The sequence below is a fragment of the Zalophus californianus genome, chromosome 3, assembly GCF_009762305.2.
Source record: "Zalophus californianus isolate mZalCal1 chromosome 3, mZalCal1.pri.v2, whole genome shotgun sequence".
Lineage (NCBI taxonomy): Eukaryota > Metazoa > Chordata > Mammalia > Carnivora > Otariidae > Zalophus > Zalophus californianus.
This window is the reverse complement of record NC_045597.1, coordinates 58,677,832-58,695,878: the sequence shown is the minus strand read 5'-3', so window position 1 is coordinate 58,695,878 and position 18,047 is coordinate 58,677,832. Positions and strand designations below refer to the sequence as shown.

Below are 18,047 nucleotides of genomic sequence, written 5' to 3'. Positions count from 1 at the left end.
AAAATACTTAGGATGGAAATCTTGTTTTTCATCCTTCTATTTCCATGCCCTATACTTCTGGGACACAGACTTGAAAGATTAACTATCTCAGATACATCCTGGGGCTCAAATCACAGTAATGACCGAGAAAAGCCCATGACCTTGTTACCTTTTTATTCTAGGAATTCTGCTAGAGACTTCTTGGAAAACATGAAAAGTGAATTCGTGTTACAGTCCAAGGTTGACTTGAGAGTTAAAACCAGAGACACTGAAAAAGGCCTGTGACCACTCATTTTGCCTTTTGATCAGTGGGAGTGAAGGCTGGTACTGACCATTTCACCTCATTAGTGCCACTCTCTGACCACACCTCTGCCTTTAATTCTTTCCTGAGTGAATTTGTAATTTGCTTTTGGTTTCTGCTTTTAAAAACAACAGATTGTGAGGGATCAAAGAGAAACTGGATAATGACAAGGAGGAAGTGGCAAGTTAGTGACATCTTTGTAGAAGGAGTAGTACCTATACACAGTGTGATTCTTCAGAAGTGGCCTTCTGAGAAGTGACTACAGAATAAATTCCAGTACAACAAAGTCCAAGACTGGCCAAGTATCTTATTTATTCTTTAATTCTTGTTTGGCCATTAACCTTTTATTGAGCATCTATTACATGTAAGACTCAGTAAAAAGAGAAGTATAGAATAATGGATGGGATATTGAACACTTAAAGTCAAATAGAACTGTGTTTGAATCCCTGGTTCTACCATTTACTAACTGTAGTGGGTTGAATTGTGGCCCCCAAAAGATATGTCCATTGGAAACTTCAGAATGTGACCTTATTTGGAGTAAGTCTTCGCAGATATAATTAAGGTAAGGCTCTTGAGATGAGATTATCTGCCTTAGGGTGAACTCTAAATCTAACTACTAGTGTTCTTACAAGAGACAGGAGAGGAGAAGACATAGATGTACAAGAAGGGTGTGTGAAGGTAGAGGCAGAGATTGGAGTTATGTAGCCCAAGCCAAAGAACATCCAGGATTGCAGGTAGCCACAAGAAGCTAAGAGAGGCATGGAATGGATTCTCCTTCAGAGCCTCCAGAGGGAACCAACTCTACCAGCAACTTGATTTTGGACTGCTAGCCTCCAGAATTGTAGAAGAATAAATTTGTGTTTTAAGCCACCAAGTTTGAGATAAGTTGTTATGATAGTCCTAGAAAACTAATGTATTAGCTGTGTGACATTGGGTTAACTAACCTTCTATATCTTAGTTTCTGTCTCTATAAAATGAGGAGGATAACATTACCTACTCATAGAGTTATTGTGAAGATTCAATAAGATAATATATGTAAAGTGCTTAGCACAAAATCTGGCATACAATAAGAGCTCAGTAAGTGTTAGCAATTATTATTAAGGTACTTCTGGTTCAGGTTGAGTTTCTAATTTTTCCCTATTGTGATTACTTGCATAATAACCGCCCTTGCCTTTTTTGCTTGAGAGATCTTTTTACCTTTAAAAGGGGAAGAAGAAGGAAAGAGAAGGACTATCATGCAGATAAATTGCCCCTCCTGATATTGGTGGTTGCAGAAATAATATGAAGCCCAGAACCTCTGCCCCTAGGACAAGAGTGTAGTATACGTTCCTTGAGGGGCTGTTGAAGACTTGGTAAAAACAGTAGAACTTGTAAATGTTGTTTATAGATGCTAATGCACTTTTATCGAATTGGGTCATTTATGTCTCTCCAAGTTTATGGGAATTCCAACAGTCCTCCAGGGCAAAGATATGCGGGAGAAAAAAAGAAGACAAATAACTTTCAACATATTTAGTCTCAAAATTGTGCTTGGGGAACTACTTCTTCATTTATGTAAGTATTTTTTAATCATCTTAACAACATGTTAAAATTTCTCCATAAAGTTCTTGTAGATTTGCATTAGATTTATTCCTAAGTTTCTTATTCCTTGTTATTATAGCTTGCATCTATTTTTAAATTATGTTTTCTAGTTTGCTAAGAGGTTTTTTTTTAAATGAATGGATAATGGACTTTATCAAATTCTGTTACTGCATCTATTAAGGTGATTATATGTGTGTTCTTCCATAATCAGTTAATGTGGTGAAATACATTTGCAGATTTACCTTTGTTAAACAAACCTTGTGTTCCTGGGGTACACCTATTTTGGTCATTCATTCATTTAAAAAATATATTGATGCCCATTTGTGTTCTAGGTGATGTTCAAGGTGTTGGGATACAGTAATGGGGAAATAAGCAATCAGAGATTATTTCCTTCATGGAGCTTATGTGCTAGTAGTGTTTTACACACAGCTGGATTGAGTTTGCTAAATTTTGTTTATAATTTCTGCATGTATGCTTTTGAATAAAATTGGCCTATAATTTCACTTCCTTATATTTCTCTTGTCTGTGTGGTTGAAAACTATTATATATGCTGGGTTATAAAGCCCAATTGGGAGAGTAGCCTGCACGTCAGCCTGGACTGGATTTAGAGCTTTTTTGCCAGGGTCTGCATTCAAAACTGACAGTCTGTTGTGTATTTTGTAACGAATTGATGTTTTTCTTCTTAGAGAGGAAGAATATCTTGGCATATTCTAGATCACTGGAATCCAGAAACTTTTCTGAGATGGTGGGTCCCTGAAGTTTCAGGGAGTTTATCTCCCACCTTCTCATTTGCATTCTCACACATTTTCTCTGGGTCTATATCAATATAGTTGGCAACCCTTGCATTTCTTCTAGTTTATAAGCCATTTTCGTCCCAAATCAGATTATGTACTTGCCCTCTTTGAGCATGATGAGAACAGATCTTCATTATGAACCTGATGGCAGCAAGGAACATTCAAGCTAAGTCTTCAGGAGAATGAATGCCTCCTTGTAAGGCAACTAACTGCCTCAGAAGAGGTTATTATAGGGTATTCAAGCAAGGAATATATAGTCTCCTTAGACATGCAGGGCAGCCTCTTTCCATTGGCAAGAGAATCTCAGAGTGATTTGGTGGTGGTGGTGGTTGAATGTGGGGGTTATTAAGATTCTTAATGTCTCTGAACCGAAGTGGGTGTCCCTATTCCAAGTATCAAGTCCCACTCTCACCCAATCAATACCTTAACTTTTATCTGAGAGACTTAGGGAGGTTATGAAAACAATTTATATTGTAATTATGCAACCTGTAGCATTAAATTTTGTGTTTGGTTTTCAATAATATTTGCCCTTTGGATACAAGAAAAAAGAGATTATTTTAGATATGTAATAGAAATTCTCTGGTAATTTGTAATTTAAGGTGAGTGTGTAAAGACCTGAGCTTGTACTTTTCTTCCTGTAAGTGCTCCAGTGCATTCAGAAGAATCCATTCAATGTCACAATCCTTGTAGTCATCATTACTTCATGAGCAGTAAAGTGAAGCAATCATGTGTTTCTCCAAAGTCCTTAATTCATTAAGAACGTCATCATAATCAACCACAGGTATAATTTGATTAATTGTAATGCCAATACATGGATGACTAGTATTCCATATTCCATTGTCAAGGAGTTCAGCACTGCATTCAAGCCTAAGGACACAACCAAATCAGTCCCCCAATTATATTTTTTAAACATTTTCTCCCTTAGAATTATTCCTGGTATTAATTCATGCGTAGTTGTCGTCCACTCAGGAGGCAGAAATCCTACCAGTTATTTTCACAGAGATAATTTAACATGAAGAATTATTAATGGAGTATTAAATGGCTGATTAGGTAACTGAAGAGGCAAAAAGAGAACACTAATATATCATGAAGATAGCAACTGTGGGAACTGCTATCATTCCTATGGCTGGGAGATCAAAGAGAAGAAATTAGATGGAATTATCAAAACTTAAAAGTTTGGAGAAGAGACCCCCAGAGCTGGAACTCAAGACCTCGGGGAACGGGGCACAGCTTGACTGTCTCTGTCATCTCTGAACTTGAAGGGGAAACCCTGTGGGGCTGGGATCCAGATCTCCGAGGTGGGGACATAGCCAGTTGGTGCTAGTGTGTCTGAGGAAGTGTAATTATGTTCATCCTGCAAGGGTTGGAAAGATTGCAAACTGGCTCCACATTGCTGCTGCCAAGAGGGACGGTAGCTGTCAAGGTGGAGGGTGATACAGGAACAGAAGCAGGCAAGAAGCAGAGGAAGCAAACAAGAAGTGAAAGTCGCTTCTTCAACCTCCAGCCTTGTAGTCTCCCTCTAGTGCTGCCTCATAGCAAAGTCTGACATGGAGGTAGCTAACAAAGCAGAAATGTGGTTTGCAGGGTCCTGGCATCGGCACCGGCAAAGCAGAAAATGGAAGGGTGGGTATGGAGTTATGGGACAGTCCCATAACTTGACCCATGATTGACTCTCTTTCCTCCAATTTTGTTAATACTCTGAGTCTATGAGAAAACAAAGCAATGAAAGAATTAAAGAAACATTTATTTACAAACCATTAGAAACAATTATTACTTTGGTAAGGGTAGCTATTTACTCAGAAATCTATCATAAAAAAACAAAAACAAAAACAAGAGCCTTTAAGAGGTTGTGTCTATTGTTCATTAAGAATTGGAATTCACACTGTGAATTGTGTAAGACTGTTGAATCACAGACCTGTACCTCTGAAACAAATAATACATTATATGTTAAAAAAAAAAAGGTAGTAGGAAGGGAGAAATGAAGCGGGGGAAGTCAGAGGGGGAGACGAACCATGAGAGACTATGGACTCTGATAAACAAACTGAGGGTTCTAGAGGGGCGGGGAGTGGGGGGATGGGTTAGCCTGGTGATGGGTATTAAAGAGGGCATGCTCTGCATGGAGCACTGGGTGTTATAGGCAAACAATGAATCATGGAACACTACATGCAAAACTAATGATGTAATGTATGCTGATTAACATAACGTAATAATAATTAAAAAAAGAATTGGAATTCATATTCCAGTGATGGAAACACTGAAAGCCAGAAAAAGGTAAGATTGAATGGCTTGACTAGAAGGGAAAATAATAAAGAAAAATGCAATTTGGAATTTAGTTTAAACAGAAAATTTACTTGTGTCCTTATTCTATGCTTTGTAGGCATTTGGCGTTGTATTGATTCCTTATAAAATCTTGACTCTTCTTGTGAGAACACTCTTTTAAAAGGCAAAATTCAAATCTAATTGATATTTCACTGGTTAAAAGAAGCTCTTTCTCATTTTAACTTAACATACATTTGTTTCAATTCAGTGATTCATAATAGATTCATGGCTGATGAAGTTGGCCTTAAAAATAAGGAACAAAATATGGAAACATTTTAGTTGGGATAAGTTTTCCTACAGGGTCTAATTGCAAGGATTCTCTGTAATTAAATTGTTCTAAATGTTGGCTTAAGTTTTAATAGGCTGATGTCTAACTTTCCCATGATTGTCCTCATTCAAAACAAATCAGACCTAAGAAAAATATTTTTTTTCCCTGAAACTGCAATGCATTTTGAAGGCAGACATGCTTAAAATGCATTCAAATAATCAAATGCAGTAGCAAATTTAGGCCTTAATGTGCTTAGTATTTCCAAAGTAGACTAACAGCCTTTTTCTTTAGCATTGTCATAAACCATAACACAGATGGTGTTTCTTGATATCTTTGAGTCAGAATTCAGTCCTATGCCACAGAAGCATCCTTTATCAATATGGCTTTTGGGTAAATGGTTTCATTTTGCTGTTGACAAGACTGATATAAACAAGTTGTGTAATTTACTCTACTACCAAATAAATCACATGTGAACATTTAAGTTTAGCTGTGCTAGCCTGATAGTCTGGCAAGTGTTTTTGCTGCATGGAGAATATTTGACATTTAAGCTCAACCCAGGAAAACAAAAACAAAAGCCTGAGTTTATTTTCCTGTGTCTGAAGCCTTCTCGTGAACACAAGGTGGTTTCACTATGCCAAATAAGGAGGTTAAAAGAGGCATCCTTTCTAAGGGTCTTTCTGGACAAGCTGTTTTCAAAGAAATCCTGATAAAGTAAATGATATTACTGGTTGATTTTAATGTAAGCCAGAGCCTATGACCCAAACCTGAAAATGCTTCGTTTCATATTGGCAAAATGTATAAATTCTGAGCTCCTTCTGTTAAGAGAAGGTAAGTTCCTCCTGGGTGTAGGAGAGACATGGGACAGGTATGTCCAGAGTCTCCTACATTATTGAAGAGGAGATGCTCTAATTCCCTCATTTCTTTCGATTCCAAGGTGATGGTTGAGGTGATAAGTGGGTTGAAAAGATGCACATGAAATGGTTCCCAATGTCCTCGGTCACTGGGGAAATGTAAACCCCAAACCATAACAATATAATACTTCATACCAAGTCATGAAAAGGAAGGAAAATAACAAGTGTTGGTAAAAGTGTAGAGAAATTTGGACCATCATATACTGCTGGTAGGAATGCAAAGTGGTACAGATGCTTTGGAGAACACTTTAGCAGTTCTTCAAAAAAGATAAACATAGTTACCACCCGACCCTAGGTGTATACCCAAGGGAACTGGAAACAGACTTCCACATGAAAACTTGTACATCAATGTTCATAGCAATATTATTCATAATAGGAAGGTGAGGTTTGTGTCTGTCTTGTTCTAAGGTAACCACAGAGTGGGCCTGGTATATAGTAGCTGCTCCAATATCTTGAATAAATGCTCTTTTTCAAAGAAATATTACTCAATGTCTTCCCATTGCTTTCAGATTAAAATCCAACTTCTCCGTGGGATGGCGTGTGATATAGTTGTTAAATATTTTAATTCTTGCTTTGTTTTAAACATTATATGATAATATTATTGTTTTATATGATTCTCATGTATATTTACCCACATATATACCATATACCATTTTCAGTGCTCTTCATTTTTTCCATTTGCAATCACTTTCTTTTGGTCTGAAGTATATCCTTTAGGATTCTTTCCATGAGGGCTGACTGATGGCAAATTCTCTCTGTTTCTGTTCATATGAAGATGTCTTCACTTTGACTTCCTTCTTGATAGATAATTTCACTGGGTCTTCGATTCCAGGATGGTAGTCATTTTCAATGACTTAAGGATAGTGGGAATTGGAGAGCTACAAATGCACGTGGTAGATATTCTTCAAGCTCAGCTGTCACCTTCTTGGACCCTGAGTTTACTCAACAGACAAGGTGCCCTCCAGGTAGATTAAAGGTGTAAGAGATAAATCTACTAACTTAATAAAAAAACATGTAAGAGAATATCTTTGTGATACAAACACACCTAAACCATGAGGCAAAAATCTGACAGATTTGACTATGTAAAAACTATCTATTTAACATAGGACCACTTTGATAGATTTAATAGACTGATGCCAAACCAAGAGAAGGCAATTGCAATGTCAAAAACCATCAATGAGTTATTATTTGCTAATCAATAAGAGAGACAATTGAAAAATGGACAAGGAATATGAACAGAAGTAGAAAGGCAACTGGGTGACAAGTATACGAAGAGGGGCTCAATCTCATTAATAATCCCAAAAATATGAATTGAAACAACAGTGAAATACCACTTTTCTTTTAATGTTTTAGCGAAAATTAAAAGCATGGGTAATAGCAAGTGTTGACAAAGATGTGGAGAAATGGGAACCATTAAGTGCTCTTGGTGGGTTGAACTGTGACAGCTGTTCTGGAGAGAAACTTGATAGTTTTTAGTGAAATTAAGGACGCATAGATCTTTTGACACTGCAGTTCACTTCTTGGTGCATAGTCCAGAGAGATCTGTGTAGAAGTCTGTGAGGGACAGGTATGGGACTTTTTATGGCACTACTGTTTGAGGTAGTGAAGAGTTGGAAGCAAACGTTGTCCTATAGGGAAATGAAAGATAAGTGGCTGAATATCATGCAACAATTAGAAGCAATGACCTAGATGTACTATATAGCATTACTGATAGGTCCTAAAAAGACATAGTTGAGTGCAAGAAGTACAAAACAGGATAGATCAATGGCATAATGCTATTTAAGTAAATTATAAACATGTACACACATAAAATTATACTCCCAATTTTACAAGGATGCATATGTATTCAAGGACAAGTATCAAATACCTCAAAGTGAATACTCATGAGGGAGAAGAATATGGGAGTAATTAATGGAAATAAAGGGGAGAAAGCAAAACAAGAAAGGAGTCATAGTCTGAAAGGAACAATCAATTCATCTCTTCATCCCTGAGGTCCAGCATTCACCTCTGTGCCCCTCAAATGACCAAATATCACCTCGTCTGTCAGATCTTGCCTGACTCCTCCATGAAGATAGAATTAATAGCTGCTTTCTCTGGTCTATTCCATGTTCCTCTCATTATACTGTGCTTCAGGCTCTATTTTAATACACATCACACTCTATCATCATTATTGTTTTACTGTTTTTCTTCCCTAACCAGGTGGTGAGAATTTTGAAGGTGGTAACTGAGTCTTACCCTTGTATTTTTAGCAACCAGCTCAATGCTTGGCACATGAAATACTCGTTGAGTGAATGAACTAGTGAAGCAAGGGAATCATGATGGAGAAAACTGGTTGAAATCTAGGAAAATCAACAAGGTCAGTAGCCGGAAAATGCAGGGAAAGGAGGTTACATGTCTGAGTTCCTGTGGACAGATAGGAAGAAACCAGTTGGCCTTGGGTGGCTAAAGGAAGAGGGTCAAAGTCTATCAGTAAGAGATTCCTATCTATTCTTAGAGTGGGAAGATAAGAGCCCAGCCTGGACTCCTATCGAGACCGACCTATCAGCTGCCCAAAGCCCTCATCCTTTCACTCCTATTCCAAGATATTGCTCCAGAAATCTTCCCCTTCCCTCATGCATCATCAATTTTCCCCTTTCCACTAGATCATTCTCATTAGCATGTGAAGTAGTCAGTATCCTCCATCGAAATAGTCTTCCTGCAACCTTCACACCCCCTCCAACTATCACTGCATTTCTCTGCTCCCATTTTCAGCAATTATTTGGCAGAGTTGTCTCCACTCACTGTCTCTACATCCCTCTCTTCCATTCTTTTTCGAATCCATCTCAGGCTTTTGTCCCCCAGCTTTATTGGAACAGTTCTTGTAAAGCCATTCATCACCCATAAATTATGAAACCTGAAGACCAAGTAATTCTCTGTCCTTATTTTACTTACCTTTCCAGCAACATTTGGAAACAATACTCCCTTCTCCTTGAAACGGTTTTTAGTGGCTTCCAGCAGACCACTTTCTTGGTTCCTCTATTCAACACCTCCCCTGAAATGACTAATGGGCATTTCACACTTAATGTGTACAATACTTAACTTCTTATTTCAGTCCTCAGACTCGGTCTTTCTCCATCCTTCCAGTTGCTCAAGCTCCAAACATGAAGTCATCTTTAAGTCTTTCTTCGTCTCATACCTCAGATCGAATCCATCAGCAAAGCCAACTGGTGCCCTCTTCCAGACAAATTCAGAATTTGACCACTTCATTACCTCAACTGTTGTCACTCTGGTCTAAGCCCCCATGACCCCTTTCCTGGGTTATTGCAATTGTCCCCTAACTGGTCTTCCTACTATTACTCTTGCCACCTCCCCACAGACCCTCGTTCCAGTCTGTTCTCAGCACTGTAACCTTTTAAAACCTAAAGATTCTTTTAAAATCTAAGTCAGGTTATATCTTTTCTCTTCTCAAAATCCTACAGTTGCTTCCCATCTTCTTCAAAGTAAAAGCCACTGTCCCTCCATTACCTCTTTGACATTACCTCCCACAGCTCTTTCACTACATGACTCCCCTCTAGTTCCTACTGGTCTCCTATGTTATGGTTCCCTGACCATAACCAGCCCCCTTTTGCCTCAGGGCCTTTGCATCTGCTATTCTTTGCCTGGAATGTTTTTTTCCCTCCAACAGCCTTATGGCTTACTCTCTCACTCTTTCAGCTGTATGCTCAAATGTCACATTGTCAAAGAGATCTTCCTTCTTAAACTCTTCTAAAATAGACGTCCTCCCTTGACTTTCATACATTGCTTCATATGTTTGTAGCGTTCCTACACATTATATTTATGTATTATATGTCCCTCCCTTCTACTGTGACTTTGGTTTTCAAGGTACAAATTGGATGCTTTACAATTATTTATTGAGTGAATAAAATGATTCCCTTCAGGGAGGAAAACAACATTGCAAAGACTGTTGAAATCCTTCTGGATGCAGTATCCAGGGAAATACCAGTCTTTCTGGTACAAGCTTTTCTAGCCATGACCATGGATTTGGAATCCAGCAAAAAGAACTAAGAGCATCAGGCCAAAAATTAGTGGGCTGACCAAGTGTTAGTAAAATCGGTTAAAACTAAACTAGCCCAGTGAAAATCTGATGAACCTCACTCCAGCCTGTCTGTCCTGTGCGTGTTTGGTTGTGGCTTCTGAGATTCCTTCTTGCAGAAGCAGTGTTGCTCTTTCTGTGACTGAGGGTCTTCACTTGCTAGTAGCATTTTTGTGGACTTGGCAGTACAGTGCACGTGAAATGGAGTTGAGCTGGTCCCAAGCATACATAGACTTCCATATTCCTCTCGTGATGGGATAAAGGACGAGCAAGGAGAGAGAAAAGGATCGTCCCTTCTTATCAAATAAATGTGTTGAGCCATCTGTCTCTGTTTTTGTTTTTTTTTTTTTAAGATTTTATTTATGTGAGAGAGAGCAAAAGAGAGAGCAGGAGCGGGGTGAAGGGCAGAGGGAGAAGCAGACTTCCTGCTGATCAAGGAGCCAGATGTGGGTCTGACTCGATCCCAGGGATTCCGGGGTCATGACCTGGACTGAAGGCAGACGATGCTTAACCAACTAAGCCACCCAGGTGCCCCATCTGTCTCTGTTTTTAAACATTTCAGTACCATATCTGGGTGCCTTTTAGGATGATGGAATGTTGTTATTTGATAGTTTAGGGCAATTAATACTTATTGAGTAGGGTAATTGGACCTCAACTGGATATTATGAGAGGAGGGATCCAATCAATCAAAATCAATAAATGTTATCTTGAACAAAGCAATATGGTAAGTGTTTGAAAAGACTGAAACAGGACCTGGGTCATTGACTGGGTGTCCTCTGTGAGGCCACATCTCTGTAAGGCTAACTGTTGACTTTGTGTTCCTGGTACATAGAGCCTTGAATATGGTAGAAACTCCATAATTATTAGTGAAATTTTTTTAGTACCCCCTGCTGTTAAGAAGGCTGTTAGACATTGAAGTGCATCTCTGCAACGGAGAGTGGTTCTCTCTCTGGGATTTTGTAATCTTGAGTAGATCGATCGTTACTCAAAAATTTTCTTGTTTCTTCCTAATTCTGTTAGGAATCTATCAACTTATCTTTTTGACTTATCGGTAACCATTTAATGTATTTTTCAGAGACATCAATAGGATTTCTAGAGATTCTACCAAGGTCTTTTCTTTACCGAGGCTGTTAATAAATAATCAAAGTAACAACATAAACAAACCACTTCTCTAGCTCATTCCATTCCCAGAGAAATCCTTAAGGAACTACAGGATAGACAAAAATCTCATCTGGTGAGGCAAAGAAAAAAAAAATGAGTCTTGAAGCAGGGCAGTAGCTAGCTATCACCTGAATTCAAAAAAACATATGCCCCCTGGGTGAGCCAATTAGAGAAAAATACCCTTCCTCCAAGACTGACAGAGCCCTCACTAGAGCACACAGCTTAGTGTGTAGAACCAGACCTGGATTTTGTACCCTTTTATACCCTTTCTGGGCTCTGTTGAGATGCCCGTGGCTGAGCACTGTATGTAGTGCTGGAAAGTTTGAGTAGCGCTAAAGAAATTTCTGGATGGTAAGCAGATAGTAAGTTGCAACTTGAAGCTCCTTTGCCATACTTCTCTCTTAGAGAAGGCTGTACCTGAAGTGGGGAAACTTCACAAGTTTTAGGGCCTCACTGTGTCCAATACATGGTACAGTGATTGAGGGAGTAAAATGAGTGCTTTGTTCTCAACACTTGCATTAAACTTTTTTCAATTTAAAGTCAACAAGCCGATATATAGTACATCATTAGTTTCAGATATAGAGTTCAGTTAAATCATCAGTTGCATGTAACACCCAGTGCTCATCACATCATGTGCCCTCCTTAATGCCCATCACCCAGTTACCCCATCCCTCCACTCACCTCCCCTCCAGCAATCCTCAATTTCTTTCCCATAGTTAACTCTCTCATGGTTTTTCTCCCTCTCCATTTTTCCCCCTTTTCTATTTAAATAAGGATGTCAGCTATTCTCTCCTCTTAATCTTTCTTACGACATCTCTCTTTTCTTTCTTTCTTCTTCTTCTTTTTTTTTTTTTAGAGAGAGAGAGAATGAGCATGAGTGGAGTGGGGGTGCAGGGAGAGAAGGAGAGAGAGAATCTGAAGCAGGCTCTGCACTGAGTATGGATCCACATGCGGAGCTCAATCTCACAACCCTGAGATCATGACCTGAGCCTAAATCAAGAGTCAGACACTTAACCGACTGAGCCACCCAGGTGCCCCCTTACCATATCTTTCCTTTAAACTCCTTCATTCAGTGCCCCACCACATTGGTTAAATATTATAACCTGTGATTTTTTTTCCCTTCAGTGTCATTATAGCTCTGAATGAGTAGATTTCAATTGACAAACACATGGTTTACTGATGACTGAACCCTGGATGAGTGACTTATCACTCAGTCTCCTCCCAACCTCATCCATAGGAACAGGTGCCCTCCAGTGTCTTATTTAGAATATTAAGGTGTATTTGACCTAAGAGCCAGGGTTCTGGACTTGAATTCAAGTCTCAGGTTTGCCCCTTACTAACTGTTTGACCATGGGCAGTTGCTTAGGCAACTAGAGCCTCACTTTCTTCATCATGAGGATTAAGTAAGAATGCATGCAAAGGGCTTGCGCCCAGGGCCTATGCACAGCAAGCCTTCAAACCTTAGAAGCTCTGGCTGGCATCATCATTATTCCTAAAACTACCCTTTGCATGGCAGATCTTGCCAATCTTGGTATGCCATGATGTTGTGATTTATAATGAGAAATATGTATTTGGTCTTCCTCCCCATTTTTGGCACAGGAGCTCCTAAAATCCTTGGAATTTCCTAAGTGATAAGAGCAACAAAAATGTCATTTGTTATGTTAATGAGGTGATCTAAGGATGCGGGCTGATCCCCAGGAGAAGCAACCATGTGATTAGAGGGTTGGAACTTTTAGTCCCACTCTCTGACCTCCAACCTCCTGGGAGGGGAAAGGGGCTGGAGATTGAGTTCAACCACTAATGGCCAATGATTGTATCAACCAAGTCTATGCAGTGAAGTTTCCATAAACCCCCAAAACGATAGGGTTTGAAGAGCTGCCAGGTTGGTGAACATGTAAGTGGAGGTGCTGCTGGGAGAGGATGCATCCAGAGTGTGGAAGCTCCTTCCTCTTTCTCCAGGCCTTCCGTGTGCATCTGTTCCTTCAGGCTGTTCCTGAGTTGTATCCTTTTATAATAAACCAGTAATCTAGTAAGTAAAATGTTTCTCTGAGTACTATGAGCTGCTCTGGTAAATTAATGGAACCTGAGGAGGGGGTCTTGGGAACCTCCAATCTGTAGTTGGTTGGTCAGAAGCACTGGTAACAATCTGGGCTTACAACTGTCATCTGAAGTGCATAGGGGCAGGGCTGTATTGGAGGACCAAGCCTTTAATCTGTGGGATCTAATGCCATTCCTGGGGAGATGGCGTCAGAATTTAGTTGAATTGTAGGTATCTGGAGCATTGCTTGTTGGAAGTGTGGGGACCCCCTTCCCCACCAATTAAGGGGAAATGGGTCCAAAAACTCAATTTATAGCATTGCAGTTTAGCCTCAGAATACTTTCCAAAAGTGGATTTTGAGCAGTCACTACTAAGTGGTTGGCTTTGTCACATGACAGTGCCCCCATTGTCAACCCTTGCTTGGAAAGTTATCTGAACTTGTGCAAATATAAGACATCTGATTGTGGGGACAGTGGGCTAGGGTGGGCCAAGCCAGGATGGGTGGGGGCTGGAAGCTCACTCAGGGACAAAGACGTTTGCTGGAATGAGAGGGGGGAGATGAAATTGGTACAATGAATCAAGAGTATGAAGCCATGATTGGGGCCAAACCAGAGGAAACAAATAAAGCAGGAATCTGAGAAGTTTAAAACTTCCAATGGCTAAGGGGATCCTGAATGTTCAGAGTTGGATCCAGGTCCAGGGGGAAAGGAGGGAAATGCCCATTCAGACAGAAGTCCAAGAATCTGTGGCTGTTGACACAAGAGTGAATCCTTCTAACAGTACTCCAAGTTATGACTTGACTTGACCAGGGTTAGTCCTTTGACCTGGTTTTTTAGTATCCTTTTAAGGACCATGTGTTACTCAATACAGTAAGACAAGGCTACTCACATGATTGTACTATTTTTAACCCACTTCCTCATACATTGATGAAGATAGTGTTTGTTTAAGGTAAATATTTCCTTATCTACCTGGATCTTCAGTTCCAAAAGTAATCTGTAACCTGATGGAGCAATCCCACTGCAAGTTTTGTAGGGGATAGAGATGTGTTTTGGTGTTTGAGCTGGATTGCAATGCATTTTCCTATAATCATGTGTTCTGTTTAGAAGCTGGGAGCAAATGTAATATTGGAGCAAGGAACTTAAAAATTTTCAAGAACTGTATGATTTCAAATATTTTGTCTCATTGTCCTTGAGAATTCTAATACTTTGACTATTCTAGATTATTTCAAATCCTGAAGAGGCACAAAATTCCTTTGAAAGACCCCATGCAGGGTACCTGGGTGACCCAGTTGGTTAAGCATCTGCCTTTGGCTCAGGTCATGATCCCAGGACCCTGGAATCGAGTCCTGTGTTGGGGTCCCTGCTCTGCAGGGAGTCTGTTTCTCCTTCTGTCCCTCCTCCCACTCGTTATCTCAATCTCTCTCTCTCAAATAAATAGCTAAAATCTTAAAAAAAAAAAGAAAGAAAGACCCTATGCTTTGGAAAATATGGTTATTGTAATTTATAGTTTCAAAGGGCTCTTGTATATTTATTTGGCACATGAACCATTATATAAAATGAAATCATCAACAACCAGACTTTCAAAGAAGCATGATAAATGCAATCTGTACATTTAGAGAAGACAAATTGTTTATAAAAGTCCTCTCATAGGCTTGCAATTCCATCTGAGGCCAGTTTATTGAAAAATGATGCTATATCACATGAGAAACTTCCAATCTGGGTGTCCTTGTCTGTCTTCAGGACAATCCCTTCCCTTACAAGCTATTTGGGTGGCTCATAGGAGCTGACCAGGACACGTGGTTTGAGTGTGTCCTAGACAGGCTGGCCCTTCTCTTTCTCTGTCCTGCTCTGTATCATAGAGGCTGCCCCTGAAGGCTGCATCTCCCAGGCTTTCTTGTCAGCGGGGTTCTGGTTGGATTTGGCCAATGGGAGGCAGTGGTGGGAGACAGAAGAACAGGAGGAAGGAGAACCCACGAAATTTCTCCCTTCTCTATCCTGACAGCGTCTCCACAAGTGGCGGCGTCTCTCTAGCTTCCACAGGACAGGCCTGGAGTGGTCGCAGTTCCCACTGGCTCCAGTCTCTGGGAACACTGTCCCCTTCTCTTGTCCCTCCAGGCTAGGGGTGGTGGCAGCTTCCCGTTGCTGCTAATCACTGGTTGCTTCACTGTTCCCTGGTTGAATTCCCAGCCTCCTCCGTCACCTGTTAACCAATTTAATCCATTAAAGTGCCTCTGTTTTAAGTTCTGTCTCCTGGCTAGACTCTGACTGACATAATGTTTTCTTCTTCTCTCTCTCTCTTTTCTGGTTTTACCAATATGGATTAAGCGTCCAGGTGGCACCACCCAGGTGAGTCAAGAGCGACGTTTAAAGGGGTATGTCAAAACGGGAGAGGAGATTGTTGCAAAGAGAAACGAAGGCAAAACTGCCAAGTCAGCAATTGCTTTTGTCCTTCTTTCCCCATCTTTTTCTACATCTTTCCTCATTATCCTCTCTCCCGATTACTCTGACCACCTGGACTTGTCTCTGTGCATCACCTCTCTCACTGCAGTCTGTGCATTCACCTCTCTCACTGCAGTCTGTGCATTCACCTCTCTCACTGCAGTCGCCGCTCTCCCCTGACTCTGGTCCATCTCATTTTCCAAAGGAACCCCCGGATCCCGGAAGGGAAGGGAAGGGGGCAGGGCTGCACTGCGGCCAGATGGAGACGTCCCCAGAAAAGACCCACACGTTGACCCCTTTTCTGTTTCCCGGTCTTTCTTTAGATGTTTCACTGTGTGCTTTACTCTGTTGTCTGATGTTTTTCCATAATCTTAAGTTTAGCATTTTTAAAAAGGAGCTTGCCTACAGAACTCAACTTGGTGAATGGGTATTGAGCACCTGCCACTACAAGGCAGTCTGCCAAGTTCAAAGGGAGGTTGTAAAAGGAGGACTGTGTCATACTTCAGGGAACACGCTGGAGGTGGGAGGGACCACTCCTCCTGCTTCCCCCAAACTGTGCTTCTGTCCAACCACCTTTCCAAATTGGTCATTAGGTAAGTGCACCATCTAAAATTGTCAGTAAAACCTTACATTCGCAGACAAATTTCAGTTTAAAAGTTATTCATATCCTGAAATCTTGTCCTCTCCTTAAATCCTCCTTAGAAAAAACTGGAGCATAAATACATATTCACCAGGAACCCCTATGGACCTGCTGCCTTGTGGAGTCCTGGAATGAAGTCAGGATGACAGTTTGTGAGGCTCATAGATCTGTAAGGGTACACATTGGCCTCATGGTTCAGATGCCATTATGGGAGCAACACTGTAAGCAGCCCAGCTCAAGTAAGTGAAAATTTCCTTCTTCTATTGCAATATTTTTCATATTTTCCTCTTAGTTTCTTTTCCCACCCCCCATCCCTCTTCATTACCATAACAAATGTCAAAGGAATATTCTGAGACAAAACCATTTAAGAAGGAAATAAATTCTCTTACAAAGAAACTCACAAAGAAGGTTCTAAAAGAACCAGTTTATTGAATTTTTAAAAATCCAACTATTTAAAGGAGAGAAGCTACAATATCATTATGATTATATACTACACAGTGAGTCTATACAGAGTTGACAATAGGAAAATTTCTCTCACGATTATCATAGCCGTGTGGTTGTGATGCATTAGGACCGTTGTGGAGGCATGCCACTGAAATCTACCTTCAAGAGAGACCCTATTAGGAAAGAAGTAATTAGCGGAGAGCCTGCAGCTTTGCCACCCCTTTGGGATCTGCTGCAGCATTCCCACCAAGGCCAGGTTCTCCCTGGGTTGTTCCCAGCCAATAACTAAACACAGTTGGGGAATTAGAATCTGGTCATTGAGTAGTCTTTTCTCTGGAGCTCCCCGTTGGCTGGCCCGGCTGAGACTTTCCCAAAGCTGTACTGAAGCTAATGCTCTGTCTACACAATACTCCCTCCTCTCCTTTTGGAGTATCTCCCAGGCTCCCCTTGCTCCCTTGTCCCCCAAGCCTTCACAAGCATCTCCTCCAATAAATATTTGCATCTCCAATTCTGTCTTAATATCTGCTTCCCTGAAAACTGATGTCTTTAGATGTCAGCAAAATGTCAGAGCTGAGATTTTTGCTGAGAAAAACAAAATGTTAACATCACCACTTTTTTTTTTTTAAAGAAAGGCTTAAGTTTTCATTTATTTTGGTGGTTGGACCTCGATAATGTGGTCCACTCTTTTATTTAGGGTTTATCTCGGTCCCACAGTGTTTTGTTTATTTTTCCTCTGACTATTGCTTGTGCTGAGCACACTTCTGCATAAAGGCATGACGGCACTGTGCCACGTCAGTTCTGCTTTCACTCCAATTGCAAGAGAAATTAGGAGCAGACATGAGTGGAGAAAACCTGCCAGGTCAGTGCTATTTGTCCTGAAAGTCTTTGTGGTAGGCAGGGAAAAAAAAAATAGCCCCTCAAAGAGGTCCTGTCCTAATCCCTGAAACCTGTGAATATCACCTTATATGATAAGTGAGATGTTACAGATAGATGTGAGTAAGTCAAGGATCCTGGGCTGGGGAGATTATCCTGGATTATCCAGGTGGGTCAATGTAATTACCAAGATTTTATTAGAGAGAGGCAGGAGGATCAGTCAGAGAGAGA

General features: G+C 40.4%; 1 long non-coding RNA gene across 1 annotated transcript; it reads left to right on the top strand.

The window, feature by feature from the left end:
• Window positions 1-1,512: 1,512 nt before the first annotated feature.
• On the top strand, window positions 1,513-16,674 carry LOC118356789. Its single transcript, XR_004819934.1, has 3 exons — window positions 1,513-1,831; window positions 15,746-15,766; window positions 16,562-16,674. It is a non-coding gene; the product is annotated as an uncharacterized LOC118356789 (long non-coding RNA).
• Window positions 16,675-18,047: the final 1,373 nt, after the last annotated feature.